Source organism: Mirounga angustirostris, unplaced genomic scaffold, assembly GCF_029215605.1.
Source record: "Mirounga angustirostris isolate CCGP_5_RB_7025 unplaced genomic scaffold, mMirAng1.0.hap1 SCAF_1, whole genome shotgun sequence".
NCBI classification, from domain to species: Eukaryota; Metazoa; Chordata; class Mammalia; order Carnivora; family Phocidae; genus Mirounga; species Mirounga angustirostris.
This window is the reverse complement of record NW_026991709.1, coordinates 46,628,870-46,651,326: the sequence shown is the minus strand read 5'-3', so window position 1 is coordinate 46,651,326 and position 22,457 is coordinate 46,628,870. Positions and strand designations below refer to the sequence as shown.

Sequence of the window (22,457 nt, the reverse complement as noted above, 5' to 3'; positions counted from 1 at the left end):
GGACCCTGGGATCATGACCTGAGCTGAAGGTAGACGCTTAACCGACTGAGCCACCCAGGCGCCTGAAAATTTAACACAAAGTTAAATGCAGCTCATCAACCTTATGTTTTTTCCTATTTTTTTTTTTGTCCATTAGACCGCAACATGATTGTAAACTTCTTGAGGACAAGGAAAATATGTGATATTCTTTTGATTTTCTCAATATTTATTGATAGAGCTTGACAGTCAAAACTCTTAGTGTTGATAGAGGCTTTAGAAAATATCTACTTTAGCCTCACTCTGCATTTAGAATCCTGTCTACAACAGTTGCTGACAGAAAGCCCTCACATTTCCTACTTGAATATTAATCATGATAGAAACATTCATAAAGCAACCTATTACCATATTGTACAAATTTTTTTAAAGATTTATTTATTTATTTTAAAGAGAGAAAGAGAACAAGTGGGGGGTGGTGCAGAGGAGGAGAAAGAGAGAGAATCTCAAGCAGAGTCCCTGCTGAGCATGGAGCCCAATGTGGAGCTCTATCTCATGACCCTGAGATCATGATCGGAGCCAAAACCAAGAATCAGTCACTTAACTGACTGACTCACACAGGCTCCCCATGTCATACAACTTTTGTTGTTATTTTTATTACATGAGCAGCTGGTAGGGGACACCCACCTTTTCTGATTCATAAACGGCAGTGCACATGTAGCTTACTTTTAGTGGGAGGTGGGAAGGGGAAATTAAAAATATATCCCAAAATTGGCTAAGGCAAAAGAGGAATGGTTACATGACCTTTTACTATCATGCCAATAAGCCCACCTTAGGATCATCTAGGGACATGTAACTTAATGCATAATTGATAAGCATTACAGATATTAACAACTCTAAACTATGTTGACCAGGATACAGTTTTATTGCCCTGTACTATGTTAACCAGTTTTGTATCTAATTTAGCATTATCTCAGCATTCTTTTTTACCGGCTCATGATGATTAAAAAAACCCCCAGGTTTATATTTTATTTCAAACCCACTTTGTCATCATGTTAAATAAAACTTTGACATGTTCATTTGTGAATGAGAATTGTGGGTTTTTTTACTTTTATTTTATTATGTTATCTTAATCACCATACATTATATCATTAGTTTTTGATGTAGTGTTCCATGATTGATTGTTTGTGTATAACACCCAGTGCTCCATTCAATATGTGCCCTCTTTAATACCCATCACCAGACTAACCCATCCCCCAACCCCCTCCCCTCTAGAACCCTTAGTTTGTTTCACAGAGTCCATAGTCTCTCATAGTTCGTCTCCCCCTCCGATTGCTCCCCCTTCATTTTTCCCTTCCTACTATCTTTTTTTTTTTTTTAACATATAATGTATTATTTGTTTCAGAGGTACAGGTCTGTGATTCATCAGTCTTACACAATTCACAGCACTCACCATAGCACATACACTCCCCAGTGTCTATCATCCAGCCACCCCCTCCCTCCCACCCCCCACCACTCCAGCAACCCTCAGTTTGTTTCCTGAGATTAAGAATTCCTCATATCAGTGAGATCATATGATACATGTCTTTCTCTGATTGACTTATTTCGCTTAGCATAATACCCTCTAGTTCCATCCACATCATGGCAAATGGCAAGATTTGGTTTTTTTTTTTGATGGCTGCATAATATTCCATTGTATATATATACCACTCTTCTTTATCCATTCATCTGTTGATGGACATCTTGGCTCTTTCCATAGTTTGGCTATTGTGGACATTGCTGCTATAAACATTGGGGTGCACGTACCCCTTCGGATCACTATATTTGTATCTTTGGGGTAAATATCCAGTAGGCAATTTCTGGGTGGTACAGTAGCTCTATTTTCAACTTTTTGAGGAACCTCCATACTGTTTTCCAGAGTGGCTGCACCAGCTTGCATTCCCACCAACAGTGTAGGAGGGTGCCCCTTTCTACCCATCCTTGCCAACATCTGTCATTTCCTGACTTGTTAATTTTAGCCATTCTGACTGGTGTGAGGTGGTATCTCATTGAGGTTTTGATTTGGATTTCCCTGATGCCGAGCGATGTTGAGCATTTTTTCATGTGTCTGTTGGCCATTTGGATATCTTCTTTGGAAAAATGTCTGCTCATGTCTTCTGCCCATTTCTTGATCAGATCATTTGTTCTTTGTTGAGTTTGATAAGTTCTTTATAGATTTTGGATACTAGCCCTTTATCTGATATGTCATTTGCAAATATCTTCTCCCATTCTGTCAGTTGTCTTTTGGTTTTGGGGTTGACTGTTTCTTTTGCTATGCAAAAGCTTTTTATCTTGATGAAGTCCCAATAGTTCATTTCTGCCCTTGCTTCCCTTGCCTTTGGTGATGTTTCTAGGAAGAAGTTGCTGTGGCTGAGGTTGAAGAGGTTGCTGCCTGTGTTCTCCTCTAGGATTTTGATGGACTCCTGTCTCACATTTAGGTCTTCCAGCCATTTTGAGTCTATTTTTGTGTGTGGTGTAAGGAAATGGTCCAGTTTCCTTCTTCTGCATGTGGCTGTCCAATTTTCCCAACACCATTTGTTGAAGAGACTGTCTTTTTTCCATTGGACATTCTTTCCTGCTTTGTTGAAGATTAATTGACCATAGAATTGAGGGTCCATTTCTGGGCTCTCTATTCTGTTCCATTGATTTATGTGTCTGTTTTTGTGCCAGTACCATACTGTCTTGATGATGACAGCTTTGTAATAGAGCTTGAAGTCTGGAATTGTGATGCCACCGGCTCCGCTTTTCTTTTTCAACATTCCTTTCTCTATTTGGGGTCTTTTCTGGTTCCATACAAATTTTAGGATTATTTGTTCCATTTCTTTGAAAAAAGTGGATGGTATTTTGATAGGGATTGCATTAAATGTGTAGATTGCTCTAGGTAGCATTGACATTTTCACAATATTTGTTCTTCTAATCCATGAGCATGGAATGTTTTTCCCTTTCTTTGTGTCTTCCTCAATTTCTTTCATTAGTATTTTATAGTTTTCTGAGTACAGATACTTTGCCTCTTTGGTTAGATTTATTCCTAGGTATCTTATGGATTTGGGTGCAATTGTAAATGGGATCGACTCCTTAATTTCTCTTTCTTCTGTCTTGTTATTGGTGTATAGAAATGCAACTGATTTCTGTGCATTGATTTTCTATCCTGCCACTTTACTGAATTCCTGTATGAGTTCTAGCAATTTTGGGGTGGAGCCTTTTGGGTTTTCCACATAAAGTATCATATATCAGCAAAGAGTGAGAGCTTGACTTCTTCTTTGCCAGTTTGGATGCCTTTTCTTTTTGTTGTCTGATTGCTGTGGCTAGGACTTCTAGTACTATGTTGAATAGCCGTGGTGAGAGTGGAAATCCCTGCCATGTTTCTGACCTTAGGGGGAATGCTCTCAGTTTTTCCCCATTGAGAATGATATTGGTTGTGGGTTTTTCATAGATGGCTTTTATGATATTGAGGTATGTACCCTCTATCCCTACACTCTGAAGAGTTTTGATCAAGAAAGGATGCTGTACTTTGTCAAATGCTTTTTCTGCATCTATTGAGAGGATCATATGATTCTTGTTCTTTCTTTTATTAATGTATTGTATCACATTGATTGATTTGTGGATGTTGAACCAACCTTGCAGCCCAGGAATAAATCCCACTTGGTCGTGGTGAATAATCCTTTTAATGTACTGTTGGATCCTATTGGCTAGTATTTTGGTGACAATTTTTGCATCTGTGTTCATCAGGGATATTGGTCTGTAGTTATCCTTTTTGATGGGGTCTTTGTCTGGTTTTGGGATCAAGGTAATGCTGGTCTCATAAAATGAGTTTGGAACTTTTCCTTCCATTTCTATTTTTTGGAACCAGTTTCAGAAGAATAGGTATTAATTCTTCTTTAAATGTTTGGTAGAATTCCCTTGGGAAGCCGTCTGGCCTGAGAACTGTGTTTTTAACATTTTGAGAATTATGCTTTGATGGTAACACAAAAAATAGCCAAAAACCTAAATATAGGCAGTGTTGGATAATATGGAGAAAAACAAAGCAGGAGCGGTTAGGTAAGAAGGTAGATGGTTATTATTTGTGGAGATGATGTTCTTTGAAACCCATTTTACTCTAGAAACTGAGTCTTCTGTGCTTGGATGGGCTGGCACCTGGGTTTTAAAGGAAGATAGAAGCAACTCTAAATAATAAAGGATAGAGAAATTTGGGGGAATTTTGGAGGAGATTATGTGTGAGCAGAGTTGATTACTACATGGAGGAGAGTCCCAGAAAAGGAGATCTCCATTGGAGGAGCAGTCAAGAAAAGAAAAATTCATTTCAGACAGGCTTTTTATGTTTATTATAAGATATGGATTGTAAATCTCCTCGTTCATATCCTCAGAGATGAGGAAACCCTAATCCTTCTGAAGAAAACCTAATTCTTTTGTGGGAATGGATTTTGGGGGGTTAGGTGGAAGAATGGTTCAATGCTGCTCCAGGGTGGTAGGGGCAAAATCCATGGCTGAATATGAGAAAACCAGAAAACTAGAACCAGAGGACGCTGGGGAAGGCAGGCCAATGAACATAAAAGTTATAATAATATTAGCTATGTTTTGGGGCACTTTATGCCAGCACCATGAACATACTTCAAATACATTATATTATTAATCTTATATCCACTTACTAAGTTTTTTTAATGTTAAGCTCAAATGATATCTCCCGTCCTGTATTTATAAAATTATTTTACTGAAATTGAAGGCTGTTAGATTCCAAGTTAAAATTTTTAAATCCTTATTTGATTACTTTTGGAAGCCATCACCCAATACATTAACTAAAAATCTTTCTACTTTGTTTTACAAGGTACAGATCTAACTATACTGTCACTTTTCTCCATCTTGACCTCCAAATACCAAGGCTGCCTTTTTAGCTGAAAGAAAGAATTTCTCTGTTATATAGGATGTGATCCTGGACTGGATCCCTTCCTTTTTGCTTTTTGGACTTAGGACACAAACTTGGAAGGTATTCATGAAATTATAAAGTCACTAGCAAGGTGAATATGCTAAGATGGAACCTACAGAAATAAACCTCTCCAGATGTTGGTCAGTCACTCCAATGAAGGCAGTGGGCAAGATCATCCCATAAGCACTCATTAGTTTTAATTAATCTGCCCATTTACATCTATCAGGACTAATATAAATATAAAGCAGCTTGACTTACATGCTGCACTGATGAATCTGCTATAACAAAGAGCAGCAAACAACCTCACCTACTAGCTATCAGCAGACCATGACGTCACAGGACCTACAGAACCTGAGATGTCAGTTAGGTTGTGTCCCCATCTCTAGAAATGGGCCACCCACATAACCTCTGAAACAAATGACCAACCCCTACATTCTACAAATTCTCCAGAAGAGGAGATTTCACAACATTCCCCAGTAACCAACTGCAGGATTTCATAGACCTACATTTCTTAATATCTAATCTGGATCTTTCTTGCTGAACTTTAAACTCATTTCCTCTTTTCCATTCTCAAAGGAGGTGGGAAACATCTGGAGAATATTTTTCTTAAAATAATAGTTCACATACTCGAAGTCTGCAATTAACTCCCTTTGTCTCTCTAAATGGAATCATGTCAGCTGCCAAATAGTTTATAAAATACTTGAGAGGACTCTTAAAAGAGAAAGTTCTAAAGTGGATTCCTTTTTTTGCTTTGTTTTGCTTTTCTCCCCATAACATGACCACATCATTGTTTTCAGAGCATAGAGCACCTAAATTCTAGTTCTGGCCTAAGCCAGGCACCAACCTGCTGAGGCATCGGTTTCTTCATTTGCAGAATGGGAACACTGGCTAGATGACTTCAAGGTCTCCTGTAGTTCTAAAATTCTATGGTAGCTGTGAACATGAATAACATATCCACACTTCCTAGATAAATGGTTTCATGAATGTACATACTCAAGCCTTTTGGATGTCATAAAGCTAATTAATCTCACACTTCCAGTTACCTTTCAATATTTCTATCTCCCTTCTTAACACTTGGAGATGGAACAGGAAGAGTTTGAATAGCGCCCCCCTCCCTGTAAGTATTCCTCTGATGAAATGAGCTGCGCCTGACTAGAAACAAAAAGAAGGATCTCGGTAAGAAACAAAGTTTAGGGATAAAAATCTGATTTGTAATTTTTTTAACCATATTTAAAGATTAAATAAAAATGGCAGCTTACTTAGAGAAATCCTTTAAAAGTGGCTACAAATGATTAAAAAAAAAACTTCTTACAATGTGTAAGCTCAAAAATTCCCTTGGAGTCATTTATCAAGTGTTGATGTATGCCTCCTGTCAGAGAAATGACAAATGAATACAGAGTATGCATCTTGGGAAGGAGAAGTGGGTAGTGAATAGTTTGACACAGTCATGTTTTTAGGAGGAACAATGTCCATTATGTAAGAAAAATTAAAAATCCAAAATTTAAAGGCAGTTCTATAGTAAAGGAGGCTATGATGAGAGCATCCCAAGAATAAGGTCCTCCCCATCCTATGGGCCTGGTGATATGCAGCAAGGTCAGTTCCTTCCTGGCAGAGCCCGAGGAGGACTGGGGAGCACTCTGGAGAGCATTTTTCTGTCTTCTTTGTACTACTGCAGTTTGTGTAAATCATACAGTGTGAACTAAAGCTGTTTTTAGGCTGTTGCAAGGGACAATGTGTGGGGACAGTTCATCTAATATAATCCATTGAACTGAACATTGTAAAATTACTTACTTAGAGCAAATAGTTATAATATATTATATAAAATAAAAATTTCATGGAATATTTGTTCACTGCAAACAGCTTTGCTTCTTTTTTCTTTTCTTTTTTTCCTTTTTTTTTTAACTGCAAACACTTTGATCTTGCCCTGAACTTGTGAATTTCAACCAAACAGAACTCAGCAATATCCTTGTCACAGGGACAGTTAAAACTTGGTAGTTGTATTTGAAGTAGTCCTTTGTAAGTAAGAAATGAATCGAATAAAATAAAGTGATAAAATTACACTCATTCCCAAATATCTAAGGTTGTAGAGAATAGAAAGTTTAAGCCAAGTTAGGCAAAAAGACAAGAGCACATAACATGTTCCCTGAATGGCCATCTAGGTGCCAAAGTGTAAGAAGTTGGGGTCCTTAGGCAACCTCTAGATGTGGGAGGGAGAGCCAGGGAGGAGTAGATGTCTTGTTTATGGGCTCCAACTTTCTGAGGAAGGCTGTCATATTAGAAGCTCTTGCCTTTTCTCCTTTTCTATAATTCTGTATGTCTCCTAGATGCTTCACAATTGCTCAGCATCTTAAGAAAGGTTGAGAGATTAGGTGAAACTCAAATGAGTTAGTGGTTGTTCTTACAGTTAAAAGTTCTGGTGAAAGTTTTGAAAATTGAGAAAGTTGAAATACAAAGAACATTGTGCTCAGTTCCCAGCCAGCATGGGCACTACCTGGAAGCAGGAGAGAGAACCCTTTACTACCATAGATGTTTCTGCCAATACTTTCCTAGGATGGTTACAAGGAAGGACTGACAATTATGGGAAGATCTTTTTTTTTTTTCCTGTCTCATTCTGATTGGCACTTAGTACTTCTCTATCAGTATATCCAGAAGATTAAGTAAGCAAGCCAACTTCCTGTGTTAGCATTTTCTTTTTTATTAGCAGGCTGTTACGGCAGTAGATTGTTCATTTTGGTATTTTTATAGGAAATTGTGAAACAAACAAAATTCCTTGAACCAAGGAACAAATCCTAGCCTTTCCCATCTTCCATCATACTGAAATATTTATTAACTAATTACTATGTGGTGCGTATGTGTCTTTGTGGGCTTAAAGGTAAGAGGTACAGGGCATGAGGCAGCCAAATTGTTGACCTTTCTTTTTCATTTTTAAGCTGGTTATTTTTTGGGTTCAAGTGTTGAAGTTTTATTTAGCTAAAATTGCTCTGAGCCACATAACCTTGAATGACTTAATATTAAAAGTCAAGCCCTAGAATTTCTATCCCACATGAGCAAGACATTAAATCAAATCAACAGCACTTGGAAATAAAAATAATTAATCAATTTCTTCCAAAATTGTCCCCCAACCCCCAACCCGAGCTAATCTCTAGTCAAAACAATAACCCTACTGGAGTTGTGATCTTTAGCCCTGGAAATTTCCAAACTATAAAAGAACTAAAAAAATCTCGACAATTTCTTGGTCAGTAAAAATGTGAATTTGTTCTTTCTCTGTTACACAGTTCAAGAGTAGCAGAGATCATTCCACAAGACTGTTCCCAAAAGTGGATTTAAATTTTTAAAAAATTTAGTTCTCAAGCCGGGGCTAAGCCTAAAACACCGAGTTGTGATAAATTGTCAGCCACAGAGAGGACCGCCTCTGAAATCCACCACTTTTCTACCACAGCTCCATCTAAGTAATTAGCCCATGTGGTCACATCCAGCCCTTTGAACACAGGCAGAGCACTGGAAGCAACGAAACCACAGCTATCTTGGTATTGAAAGTTCCATTTTTCTAAGGGTGGAATTTATTTTAAAGGAGAGAGAGATGGATGTGCTGTCTGGGAGGAAAAATCATAAGGTTTTCACAGTTAATTCACTAAACATTTTTCAGAGCAAATGGCAGTGGAGAGAGGAAAGGACAAAGAATTATGTAATCCATGCCAGTTCTTGGGGATACATCTAGGAAGGAGGTTGGGAGTGGGTAAGAGACTTTTCTTTTTATGACCAAAATTTGCTATGAGGCCCAAGAATTCACAGAAACATGGAACCTCATTGATAAACATGCTTCACAAATGTTATTTCTTAGGGCCTACAGTGTGAGTAGAAAACTGAATTGGAGATGAGAGACTTGGGGTGTAGTCACTTCTCTGACATGACACCCTTGTGAGCCTTTCAGGGCCTCCACTTCCTAAACTATAAAATAAGGAAAATGAATCAGAGGGAGGAGGGGATCCAGGTACCTGGAGAAGCAGGGAGAGAGGGGAGTAAGGGAGTTGACTGGCCAGAGTTTGTGATGAATGAGGGAGCACTGCCCCATCCAGCTTTGAACCAAAGCTGGTACTTTAATACCAGATGGTCTCAAACATCTCTCTTGTTCTAAAAGGCTGTATGGGGGTGTCCCATGCTTTTACTTGCTTAAATTTCTAAGTCCTGGCATGGTTTCTCTACTCAACATTGGTTGCTTAGTTTAATTACTAAATTCAACAATGTTAATTATTAAATTCAACAATGTTATATTGAAATTTTAGATGCTACCCCGTTAGTAGCTGGAAATACATAAAAATAAGTGCAGGTGAAACAAGGACCTACTCTCAAGAAGTTTCCAGTCACCTGTTGAAAGTTAGATCTTGATCTAGTATGACAAGACAGAGTAGACCTTAACCTGGATGCAGTGGGTGGGTGGGTAGCCCTGGTCAGACATAGGATCCTTGAGGGACACTGTTTAGAACTAAGGATTGAAGAATAGATAGAAATTGTCCAGCAGAAGAAGGAGGACAGTGAGTGAAGGGCATTTCATGTCCTTCCTCAAAATTTTCTAAAAGCAGACATTGGCAACTAAAGAGCAGCTCTGGGGGCGGGGGTGGGGGCGGGGGGGGAGGGTAAAACTTAAGAGTAGCAACTCTACCTGAATTAAATCCCGATTCTGTCACTTACTAGCTCTGTGATCTTAGGCATGTTACTTTACCTCCTGTGCCTCCATTGCCTCACAATAAATTGGGGATGTTGATAACATTAAGTATTTCATGAGACTGCGGAGGAGATAAGGGGAATTGATACACATAAAATGCTTAGAACAGTGCCTAGACATAGAAGCACTTTATTGGTGTTAGCTGTTACTTCAAGGAGGAGGAGGAGAAGCAGTTGGAACAGGGGATCACGAGCACATACTCCATGACACTTTGCTTTACTGCTGTCCTGTTTTTGAAGAATATGAAGGGTGAGGACTTTTGTCCTTGCTCTGCTCCAGACCAATTACGAAAATCAGTTGAGCCCGAAGACATTTGGGTAAAAACAGCTCCTCGTAAGTGGAGAGCAAGTACTGTGTCTGAGTTCCCGCCTCTCAGTGCGGCCTGCGCCCTACCATCTCGTCTCACGCGAGTGCGGGTTCCAGTGTTGGATGTCTCGCCGCTTCCCTTCCCACAGTGACCTGACCCCTGAGCAGCCTGTTTCTGTACTGACTGCAAAGGGCTTCGGCTTTGAAATTCAGAGAGCCTAAGACACTTCTTGCAGGTGATAGCAGCAGGTTGGCCTGTGGGAGCCGCTGCAGGGCTAAGCTACATCTTACTGCTGAAGGAAGTAAAATTTGCAAGTGTAATAATAGTTACAGTCTTTTAGGTCAGAAAAATAATCAGCTCATGATCATTTTTTTTAGAAGCTTTTCCATGCTATTTTTGGAGATTTGAACAATAACAATATTGCTATAGTTAGCACTTAGTGTTTAGCGTATTCTAGGACTCGTGTCTGAAAGATTCATATGCCCCACCCCTCACCATAGACCCAGTAAGCCAAGACTCTGGCTTACTTCAAAACTATATTGAGTTTTGTATCCAAAAAAACACAGATTCAGTTTAACACACACTTCATTTGTAGTTAATGCAAAGGTAACCTCAAACCAAAATACCCAATAAATCCCCAACCGTGTTTAGCCAGAAGCACTTATTTAAATAGAAAACATTAATTTCCCAAATAATGAAGCAAATCCATAATGTATGTTATTTTGAACAAGGAATTTTGGTCATAAATTCTGGGATCTGGTTATGAGGAGGGAAGCTCCATATAAGAGCTCTCTCAAGGGTCTGGAGGACTCCAATCGGACTTTTATCTCTAGGAATTCTTTCTGCACCCAGTTCATAACTGTATACAAAGTAGGCTTTATAAATGCTTATTGAATGAATATATGAATGGTGCCCTATTTCCATCCTTGTCCCCTCCCCCTTTTCTTTTTTTAAGATTTATTTGTTTGAGGGAGAGAGAGAGAGAGAAGAGAGAGAGCGAACACACATATGGGGGAAGAGGAGAGGGCAAAGGAGAAAGAGAATCTCAAGCAGACTCCTGGCTGAGGATGGAGCCAGAGACAGGGCTCAATCTCCTGACCCTGAGATCATGACCTGAGCTGAAACCAAGAGTCAGACGCGCTACTGACTGAGCCACCCAGGCGCCCCTGCCCTCCCCTCTTTTCTAATAAAATAAGATCTTGAGTAGTGGGAAGACTGAGTGAAGAACCTCACAGTTTCCAGACACTGAATCGATGTTACTCTTCTCTCTGCCTACTATTTTCATTTTTATGCTCCTGATTTTGTGTCCTGGTGTCCACAGCCAGCTCACAAGAATGGAAAATCCTACATAACAGCCATTCTTCCTTAGAAATTAATGAGGAATGCTCTTTTTGATTAAAAAAAAAATCAACCTTGTAAAGAACAAGGAAGGGTTGGTTGAAGGTAAAATAACCCTGAGATTGGTGATCATTTTCACTCATTGCAGGATGCTTGTCAGTCTCTCTGTGTCTACTCTGAAGGTCTTAGATTTGGCTTGAGCTGAATGACTGCATGATGGAAGCATTTTTCTGAATCCCCAGTCTTCACATACTGTTTAGGACTTTAGACCTCAAGTGAAAATCTCTGAAGTTCTCTCCCTCCATGAAAGTAATCTCTGAGAACCCATTTCCTCATCTGTAAAACTGAGAATGTTGGATCATTGTTATTACTTTTCAGTCTAAAGACTCACGCTCCTTGGCCCTATCCAACCTAGTCTTTTCTCGATCTGTCCTCATTGCACCAGAGACCAGCAAGAGGCAGACAACAGATTGTGAAGTCAAGTATATCATGAAACTGGGTGGATGGTGAGAGGAGGAGGAGAGATGGGGCATTTTACCATTTTCATGTTCATGGGAAGCCTCCAACAGCACTTTGTGAAGTTCGATGGTTCTTTCCCCTGTGACTGCCTGTTTTGTGGGCCACATCCTTGCCATGAATTTCTGTCTCCTTGCTGTGGAAGCCAGCCAAGGACACATTATTGACCACCTGCTCACTTTCTTATACAAGATGACTCCCCAGACTTATTTTCTTTGCTTTCTTCTCCTGCTGGTTTATGGCTTTCCCTTATGTAGCAATAAAACTCTTGGAGAGTCCTCTTAGGGATGAATTAATGCCACTTAAGTATATTTCCTTTAGCTGCCCTTTGATGGTTCTGTTTAAAAATAAAGGGGGAGTTGGGGCAGTTTGGTTCTTATTGAAATTTTCCTTCCCTTTGCTTTAAAGTTACCATTCCTCAGAAACTCTTAGTTATACTCCAAGAGAGCCTTGCTAACAATAAAAAAAAGGCCGGGAAATATTATCAGAAGACAAACTCACCATCTTTCAGTATTCCCCCCCCTCCCATTGGAAAGGTATTTACATTATAAAGAGGCCCAGCCCAGCCCATCTGAGCTTTTCTTGTATTCCTTTAAATCTTGAAATTTATAAATAATAAATAGAAAATGTGTCTGAATTCCAGAAGAGCAGAACATGATCTTGTTCTCCACCCTAATAGCAAACAGATTAAGGATCGGGTGTCATGATCCCATTTCAACTTTGTGTAGTCTGTAATTTATTTTTAATTTCTCCACATTTTATATTTTATTAATTCATCTGAATCTCATATTTAATCTGTGTCTGCTCTGAGTAGAACATCCTATGAGGTTCAGTTTCCTCTTCTCACAGTCCTAGCCCTGAGAGTTGGAAAAGATGAGTATCAGTCCTGAGCTTGACACTTGCCTTTGTGTGGCCATGGATAAGCCACTCAGCTTCTCTGGGCTTCAGGCTTCTCTGCTCTAAGAGTAACAGAATCTGGATATTGAGGGACAAAAAAAAATCCCCAGAGACAGGGGTTTCAGCTACTGTCGTGGAAATTATCACTAGAATAAGCTATTTTCATTTATTCACTCTTTTGTTTGCTTAAAAAGTGAAGCTAACCAGATAACACACAGTGAGGATTGGGGTGGTGTCACCATGACCCAAGCTCATTCCCACATATCGCTTCAGTTTTCTTGTTCATCCTATTCACAAACATTTTTTTGAACCCCCACGCTAACAACTCTGGAGGATTCAAGCATGACCAAGATGTCACTCCTTCCTCAACGGCAATGTAAGGCAAAGACAAACGTGTAAAAAAGAGACAAAGAGACTGGTCCTTCTTTTCTTTCTTTCTGGCATTCTTTCCTCCTTTTCTCTCATATTCGTTCCCTTTTCCTTGTCCTTTCCCAACTCTATCCATAATTTCTTTGCTCTTTTCCAGGTTTTTGAGTCTCACCTGGAGTTTATAACCTCTTCAGCCCATTTTGAATCTGAGCTCAGATAAAAACTAATGTCTTCAAAGGCCACGGTGGGGCACATGGATCAAATCATCTTCTTTCCTCTCTGGATACAAGGGCAGTCTTCTTATAAGCAAAGAAGAAATGTCAACGTGGCATTAGGGTGGCATTAAAAAGCACCCATCCTTACCTAGAACCAAAATACCTCCTCCAGAGTTTGCTGAGTGCCCGAAATTTAATCTGTTAAAGTTTCAGAATCTGGGAAATTTAATACATTCCAAAGTTGGTTTTCTTTTTTCTTTTCTTTTCTTTTTTTTTTTAACCAAGTGACTGATTGATAATGGAGATTTAATACATTCCAAAGTTGGTTTTCTTTTTTTTTTTTTTAACCAAGTGACTGACTGATAATGGAGAACAGGGCCCAAGGACTTAAGACTCAGGGAATTTAGGAGAATGGGGCCTGGGGCAGTCTAGGGGGTCTCTGTGGGTTGACCTGGCTGGGAATGGGTAGAGAGTAACATGGAGGAGCAAAGTGACAGGTATCTTAGGGAAGTCGGAGGCATGAGATGGAGGCAGGAAGGCTAGCCTTGTCATAAGGCCAGCAGATCCTGAAGAGAATGGCTCATCATGATGGCATGATTAATTTGTGTCTACCATTTTACCATTGGGAGGCAAGAGTTTATGCATTCAAGAGGGCTCCCCTTCAGGTTGGACTCTCAGGAAAGGAGCTGACCTCCAGAAAAGCTCTGTGGAAACTGGCTATGATCTAGCTCTAAATTTGTGCTTAAGACAACAATTCTAATCGTTTATAAGGCTCAGACCCCATCTTCCAGATAGGAGAAGGGCTGGCACTCTCATCAGCCATGATTGATGAGAGGCCTGGAGAGGGCTGGAGCCAAAGTTTTGCCATATGCTAGTGGTATTTCATCTTAGCCTCTGATCACACCAGGGGAAGGGCTGGTGCTTCCCTCATCATACAGTTTAAGTACCTGAAGGCCAAAGGGCAAGCTCCTTTTCCTGGAGTCTTGACTTCCAGGCCTGCTGGATATCTGTGCATGATGCTAGCCTGGAATGTGCTAAGGACAACAGGCACCCTCATACCTGCTACTGCTTCTCTCTCTGTAAATGTTCCCTGATAAACCCTGCTTGGCCCTTTGCCTTTGTTTGCACAACAGCCTCCAGGTCCTACGTCAGTGCTCTCCTTGGTGATTGGAGTTCTAAGATATAAAGAATGCAGAGAAATGCTCTTACCCATTAATTGATTAATTCATCGATCCATTCATTTAACACTGTTCAGTCCTCAGCCTGTGCCAGGCGCTGTAGACACAACAGTGAGTGGAGAATGAGGTCCCTGTCCTGGAATGACTCATAGGCTAGAGGGGTTGGCTAGCTGAGGAACTGACTGCTCAGACTCCTTTCCTGCATCAGTTTCCATCTCTGTGAAATTAGTCACAGGGAAACATTCAACTCCTGTTCATGTGTGTTGGGCTGACCGACCTCCTTGCATGATAATTGCCAGCATTTTTACAGTCTCACCCTGACTTGTCTCCATCTTCCAGCATGTGATTAAGCTTTTTCTGCACTCTAGTCCTTGATGTGTATCCACAAAAAACAAACTTGTTTTAATATCCATCTCAACAAGACTTGCAAAGAATGCTAATAGAAGACATTGGATAGCAAGCATAAATAACTTTTGAATTATCTCTACGAGCATCTGGTCTTATACAGAAGCACATTTAAAAAATGAGTTATCCATAAGAAGTCTGAGGCAGGCAAAAAAGAACTAAACCTACATGTTATTTAGCATATAATGATATTCTGGATTTTTTTTTTAGAGGAATCATACTAGATTCTTACTGCTGAACTCTTACTTGTTTTAGCTTCTACCCAAATCAAATGATAATGTAACTGGTAAAGAAAATTCCTCTTTAGATATGTCTACCATCTTCCTACCACCTAGTTATCTTCCAGTCTATCATTTCTCTCGCCACCTACCTGTAGTTACCAATGTGGGCATAGGGATACAGAGACACACAGGTTGGCTATTTGCTTGGTTCTGAGCTCCGGTTGCATATGGAAATGGGTATTTCCAGCATCTGTTAAATGATCTTTTGTATTAAACACATAAAATATAGATATGTCTTACAATTTATGTGAGGCTTTTCCTTCAAAGAGCTCAAGTTTCTACAAAGTTACTTTATGACTCCACTTATATGAAGTATCTAAAGTAGTCAAAGTCACAAGGGAGGGGAGGATGGGGAGTTGTTGTTCAATGGGTATAGAGTTTATTTTGCAAGATAGAAAATTTCTGGAGATCTGTTGCACAGCAATGTGAACATACTTAACACTACTAAACTGAAAAAAAAAAGTAAAAAAAAGTTACTTTTAAAGTAAAGATCCTCAAGGAAATATCTTTTGTGAATAGTAATTGTAATAGTCTAGATTTTCATTTATTTTGTGTCCTGTCAGATTCATGAAACATATAGGTGTAGAGAACAATGAGAGCAGAAGCATCATGTAAAGTGCAGGAGAAACTTGTCAAAGGAGGGTTTGACTCACTCTTGTCTACCGCTGCCCTCAACATCTGGAATAGCTTGCTCACTGGGACATGGAAACCAGGTATTATCCTTTGCCCTTGACCCTGGCACTACCAGGGGTTAATTGAATTCTTGTTATTATTAATTCATTGAACACATATTCCATGAGGATTTAGAATGTTTTAAACAGTGTTTGACTCTATTAATATTAACAATATCAAAAGTAACAAACTTAGAATGAGTGTATACAAGGACCAGACACTGTGTTAAGTGCTTTACACAAATGATGTCATTTAATACAACCTGGACAACTCTGGGAGGCAGATGCTATTATATTCATTTTATAGACAAGAAAATGAGGACCCAAAGAGTTAAAATAACTTGCTTGAGACTGTCACACAGCTAGTAGGTAGCACAGCAGGATTCAAATCTGATGGCCTATCTCCAGTGGCTTCACCCCTTAGGACTACTCTGGATTAAAGCTACTTGAAGAATCCGAGCTGTCAGTGCTTCAGGAAGGCAGTCCAACTAAGTTAAAAAATATCCTAAGATCACTGTTATGTTTGGGTTATTTGTTTCCATCACTACAAATACGGCCAGGAAGGCTGGAAACACTGCTCTCCACACAGAGCAAATGCCTAGGAGAAATTTATTCATTGTCTATCTCCCTTGCCATGACTGTAAACTCTGTCGGATAAGGGACCTGGCCTATCTTGTTCCCTGTGGTGTATCCGCAGGTGCTGGCGCATACTATGTACTCAATAAAAGCTTGGAGAATGAATAACTGAATGAGTGACACCATGGATGGTAATCCATGTTCTCTGAGTATGTGCACTGAGTCTTGTGAGCACCTGCATGTGCTCACCTCTAGAGAGAAGCCCTTCTTCTCCATCCTCTTTTTCGTTGTGACCTCTGCTATCAGGTAGCACATGGCAGCTCATTGACCACTTTGATTTCTGTATTCCCGAGGGCTTAGCACAACATTTGGCACATAGTCGTTGGTGAATACATGTTGTTGAGTGAATGGCCAAGCTTGTAGGCAATGCTGATGAATCTCTTTAAAAAACAGGTTATGCCCCGTTGGCATATAATCCAACACAATGCCAACATCATGAACACTGGTCTCTAGCAAAGCTGTAGTTTCACCAGCCTTTCAAAGTCCCTGCTGACTCATTTTCCTTTTCCAGCAAGTGCATGAATGGAGGGCAGGCTGCCAACAAGACAGCAGAATGTCTGCCCATACCAACAACAAGAAGCATTGTCAGTCTGGTTTCCCCTGTAAAAAGAGATGGTCTATGGCAAGGGTTAGCCTCATAGTTCTAGTGTTCCGGAAAGTGCTAGGAGAAGAGCATAAGGACTGACAGTGATTAGATGCCTACCATGTACTAGATAGTATGTTAGGTGCTAGACATAACAGCATCTTATTTAATTGTTATAAAACTACTGTGAAGAGTTATTGCCCTTTTTTTTTAAGTGGATAAGAAACCAAAGATTCAGAAGATTGATTTACTTGCCTAACTTTACATAGCTGATATTGGCAGAACTAGGACTTCAACTTCTTTCTGACTCCAAATGCTGTGCTCTTTATGCCATAGACACCATAAAACCACCAAATAACAGATCCTGTCCCCCACCCCCAGTTCATTTGGGTTAATGAAACCCTTTTCTGAAATGCAAATACTCTCTGATAGAGTTATCCTCCTAAGTCATCCACACCTTAGTATTAAGAATTTTGATAAGATTAACTTTTACTTATTCTCAAGTGAAAGTCATTATCCCATGAGAACCTATGGATAGGAATGGAGGGCTGGGCAGATGGAAAATTTCTGAAGGTGCGGCCCCACAGGTGGAACACCTGGGTGGAGTAAGAGGCTCAGGGCCATGAGAAAGGTAAGGGCTGTGGTCTGGGGACTGCACTACGCTGGGTATACACTATCAGGTATTCAGAAGGCAGTTTATTGGGAAGTCTGACTTTATTGGTAGGCTGACTGGCAGGATGGTGTGAGGCACAGCATAGCAGACAATTACCTGTATGGAATTTAATACTGCCTCTGCCGCTCATGTTCTGCGTGACCTTGTGCAAGTTATTTATCTCTCTGCATATGACACTTGGGTGTTGTGAGGAGTACATGAGATTTTTCTATATACAGTGCTCTGAACAGTACCTGGTAGCTAGTGATCCATAAATGTCAGCCCTTGGTGAGCAACTGCTCATAACCACCTGAGGGTCCCCCTCTGCCATCAGCAGATTACAAGCACTGAGTCTTATGTGGTCATTTAGGAATAGGTAGAATCAGCCCAGGTGTTTTGGTGATTGATTGTGGGGACAATTGCACAGAAAAAGGAAAAAAGGAAAGTAGAATCTTTTAGAGGTTAGCTTTTCTAGAGTTTGGGTTTGTGGAGTCCCCATATCTAGGACTGTAGGATCTTTTCGGCTCAAAGGAATTTCAAGTGTGCTCTTACAACTCAATTAATTTATCTTCATGTTACCAATCACTTAATTTTTAGTTTGAAAAAAGTAAAATTTTTCAACTATTTGTAATGGCTTATCTCATTTGAAATGAGATTAATTATGTGCCAATCTCAACCAAATTTTAGTTATGTGCTGATGAGATTCACTGCATTTTATAGTTTGGGACAATCTCCTTACATCACATTCCAAAGGAGAATGCGACAATATTCTTTTCACAGGTCCTAGAAATTAAATCATTCTTGTAGTGTTGGTTTCTCATGCTCACTAATTCTGAGAAATACATCTTATGGTTATCATTAGTATTATCTTTACTTTTCACTCCTTTATTTTGGGACATCTTCTTTGGCTTTTGAAAGATCATGTACTTCCATACTTCGCACATCATGATTTAGAGGCCCAGTGGCAGAAGGCATTATGTGTCAATCTACTTTTTGCTAATCAGCTGAAATGGTGATGATGGGCTGCAATACAGCTGGGTTGGAACAAAACATTCATCCTAATGAAATGTGACTTTATAAAAGGAATGCTCCTAATCCTCTCCAGGACTGAGCCAGGTCATCATGGGTAAATGAGAGGTATTTGAGGTTCCTTCCTTCCTTCCTTCCTTCCTTTTCAAAAAAACATGTTGTGTCTACCTGCTGTTACCAAGAGAATTATTAAAAATCTTGTCGGTTCAGAGTTATTGCTGTTCCTGAAGAAAAGATAAATGTATGTATTTTTAAATCTGGACATATGAAGGTTTAAAAAATATTGTTGTAGAGTTCTCCTGGCTACTTTTCCTTAGCTCTTTTCCAAGTTTTGGGCTGGAGAAACTTGACTATGTCTCCGTGCCAAAGTTAAATATTAAATGAAAACCTTGTGTCTGAGCAACTCCAGGATTAATAAACTGTAGCAAAATAGGTAGGATTCCAAATCATCAGAGAAAAACATTTCTAAGGGAAATGGGGTTGTATCATACACAGTGTCACATTCTCAGCTATGGGATAAAACACACAGGAAAAAGATGGATCATAGATTGTTTTAGGCTTGGAGGACACACCATCTCTTTAAGGGCTTCGTGGTACTATGCTTACTGTTAAACTAGTGCATACACACAAAAATATTTGAAAGAGCCAAAGCAGTTAATGCTTTGCACAAATGTGCAATGCAATGCTGTAAGAGGGTTTTCCTCTCCTAGAGGACATCATCTTTAACCATTAGTAGCACTGGTTTCCAAAAGTTGAATCCAATTATTATGGTATTAATTTTAATAGCATCACATTTTCCCTTGAGATTTATTATCTTTCTTAAGAAAAACACTAGAGGAAAATGAAATATTGTTGAAGGATTATACAATGAACCAGGAATATAAAAAGTTTAGTTTTCATTTCTAGGTTAATTATAGTGATCTTTTGCTTCCCAGCCTTGAATGCACAGATGGGTTGAGCTCTTTGGGTTTTCAGTTCTTCCTTCCCAAGTGTGTTGCAGTGACTGGGGAAAAAGTGCTGATAAGCAGCCTGCAAAGTAGAGACAGTCTGTGGGCTGAGGGGTCTGGGCCACCCAGATTTGGATCCTGGCTCTGCCATTTACAAGGTGTGTACCCTTTGGAACCTCCATTTCCTAGCTTAGAAAATGGGAATGATCATTTTTATTGGGATATTATTTGATAACAAATATCTGACAGTTACCTGACAACTAGCAGAAACTCAGTAAAGGGCAGCTACTATAATAAACTTTATGTAGCTCTACATTCTTACTATGACTATAGTTCCAGGAACCAATAGGATATTAATGTATCTTCTACCAACAAATTCTGGTACCTTAGGTTGATTCATAAACAAAATCATCTTTAAAAGAAATAATCTGATCTGGGTTTGCTGAACTAGCATCTGATATATAAATGCTTGCATTGAAGGATGTTTGGAATATTCTCCTGAAAGAAAAATTTAATCTTCATGCTTTTGAGTAGGCATCAGAAGAGGAATCTGTTGTGTTGGAGAAGAGAAAGGTATTGAGGATACCTAGTAGAAATAAAATGAAATGTTAATAATTTAGGAAAACCAGTAATAGGCCAATGAGACTATATGGAGAAATATATAAAGAAATAGGAGGAAGCTATGAAATGTTAACATTCTTAGACTGGAACCCAAGAACATGGATATGACCAAAAGGATTTAAAGGACCAACTGAACATTACTCTGTCTATCTTGCCAGGAAGAATCCCCTGACTTATGCTAATGATATTATAATGAGAAAACCACATGCCAACGAAGTAAACAATAAGTAGGTGTAGTACAATAAATTCTCCAAGCTTCACCTTGAAGAATAGTCTCCGGAGGAGTTTGGGAAGAATTTGTACAGCGAAGGTTAAGATAACGAGGGAAGGAATTTGGGCTAAAAAAGGATTTAAACTGGTGTGTATGCTTTGGAACATCTTGGATATTGCTGTCCTGCTGTAATGCCATCTGGCTTCATTGTGGAAAATGTAAACAAAAAAAGTACATGCTTGTGGGTTCCCATTGCATTTCCTGTTCCATGAGATACCCTTGCTGAATGGATGGGACATTGGTCTGGCAATGGTGTTTATCCCCTTGGTGTTCATTGGTGTGAGTTGGAACAATTGTAGCTGACTACAGCTAAGATTGATGTCACTGCTTCTTCTTCTTCTTCTTCTTTTTTTTAAAGATTTTATTTATTTGACAGAGAGCGAGAGAGCTCACACGTGAATGAGCTGGGGGCAGGGGGGCGGCAGAGGGAGAGGGAGAAGCAGATTCCCGCTGAGCACAGAGCAGGATGCGGGGCTCTATCCCAGGACCCTGAGATCATGACCTGAGCCTAAGGCAGATGCTTAACTGTCTGAGCCACCTAGGTGCCCCCATCCCTGTTTCTTATAATCTCAGGAAGGTGAAGCCTGCTCAGAAGAGAGAGGATAGGGAATCAGCTGATTCTGTGATAGCCAAGACCATGTCTCTGTGAGCCATATTTTCATAACATAACTTATTACAATGCCTACACTTGGTGGGTAATGCAGCAGGTATTATATTCTGTTATTCCTGGTTGTATCCTGTTAACTATTGTTAATAATAACCGTTCTCTAATAACCATAAAGAGAAAATATGGTTAACTACTTTAGTAATCCCTTAAAAATACAACTATTTTACATGCTAAAAGATACCATTTTTGTGTTTAAGTTGTGGGATGGCTTGGTATGACAGCTAGCATTCATGGAGGACTTCCTATTTGCCAAGCAGTACTGAAAGCACGTTATATTGATTAATTCATTTAATCACCTTGTGTTGACTTATATAATCTTCAGAAAAATCCCCCTGAAATGGAGACTGTTATCATAATCATTCCTATTTACCTGTGAAGAAATTGACACTCGTTGAGTTTAAATTGCATATCACCAGTCCCATAGTCAGTAAGTAGCAAGACTGGAATTTGAACTCAGGGAGGTTGCCTCCAGGGTCTAGGCACTTAACTACTATACCATATCACCTCTCTGAACAGGAATTTCAAATATAGAACAGACTCTGGCATGCATATATATGTGTGTGTGTATATATATATATGCCCACCTGCAATGATTGAATTTGGACTTTTTTTTTTTTTTTTTTAGGGTGATGGGGGAAGGGGTGAGAGAGATGGAGAAAGAGAATCTTAAACAGGCTCTGCGCCCAGCATAGAGCCTGACATGGGGCTTCATCCCACTACCCTAAGATCATGACCTGAGCCAAAATCAAGAGTTGGGTGCTAAACCGACTGAGTCACCCAGCCTCCCTGAATTTGGAATTTTTCTGCTCTTTATAGTCATTGACTTACCAGATTAAAATTCAGGGTTATTGAAGAATACAATAAACCTCATTTATGTAAACATTTCTGAACACTTCTTGCATATAAAGAACTCTAATAAGAACAGGAAATAAAGAAAAATAAGACACAACCCCTAATCTTTTGGGGACCTTAAAGACAAGAGAATAAGTAAATTCTCATATACAAAGTTCCTATTAGAAAAGTCCAGTTAGGGGGTACTTGGGTGCAGTTGGTTAAGCATCTGACTCTTGGTTTCTGCTCAGGTTGTGATCTCAGTGTTGTGAGATGGAGCTCCCCGTCAAGCTCTGTACTCAGTGTGGAGTTTGCTTGGGTTTCTCTCTCCCTTCCCCTCCCCACCACCCCCCTCTAAAAAAATAAAATCTTAAAAAAAAAGTCCAG

At 39.6% G+C, this 22,457-nt stretch overlaps 1 protein-coding gene across 4 annotated transcripts in view; it reads right to left on the bottom strand.

Annotated features, from left to right (window-relative positions):
• Nucleotides 1-22,457, bottom strand: part of COL8A1 (collagen type VIII alpha 1 chain) — a 160,592-nt gene that overhangs the window by 13,318 nt on the left and 124,817 nt on the right. The window lies entirely within an intron of this gene.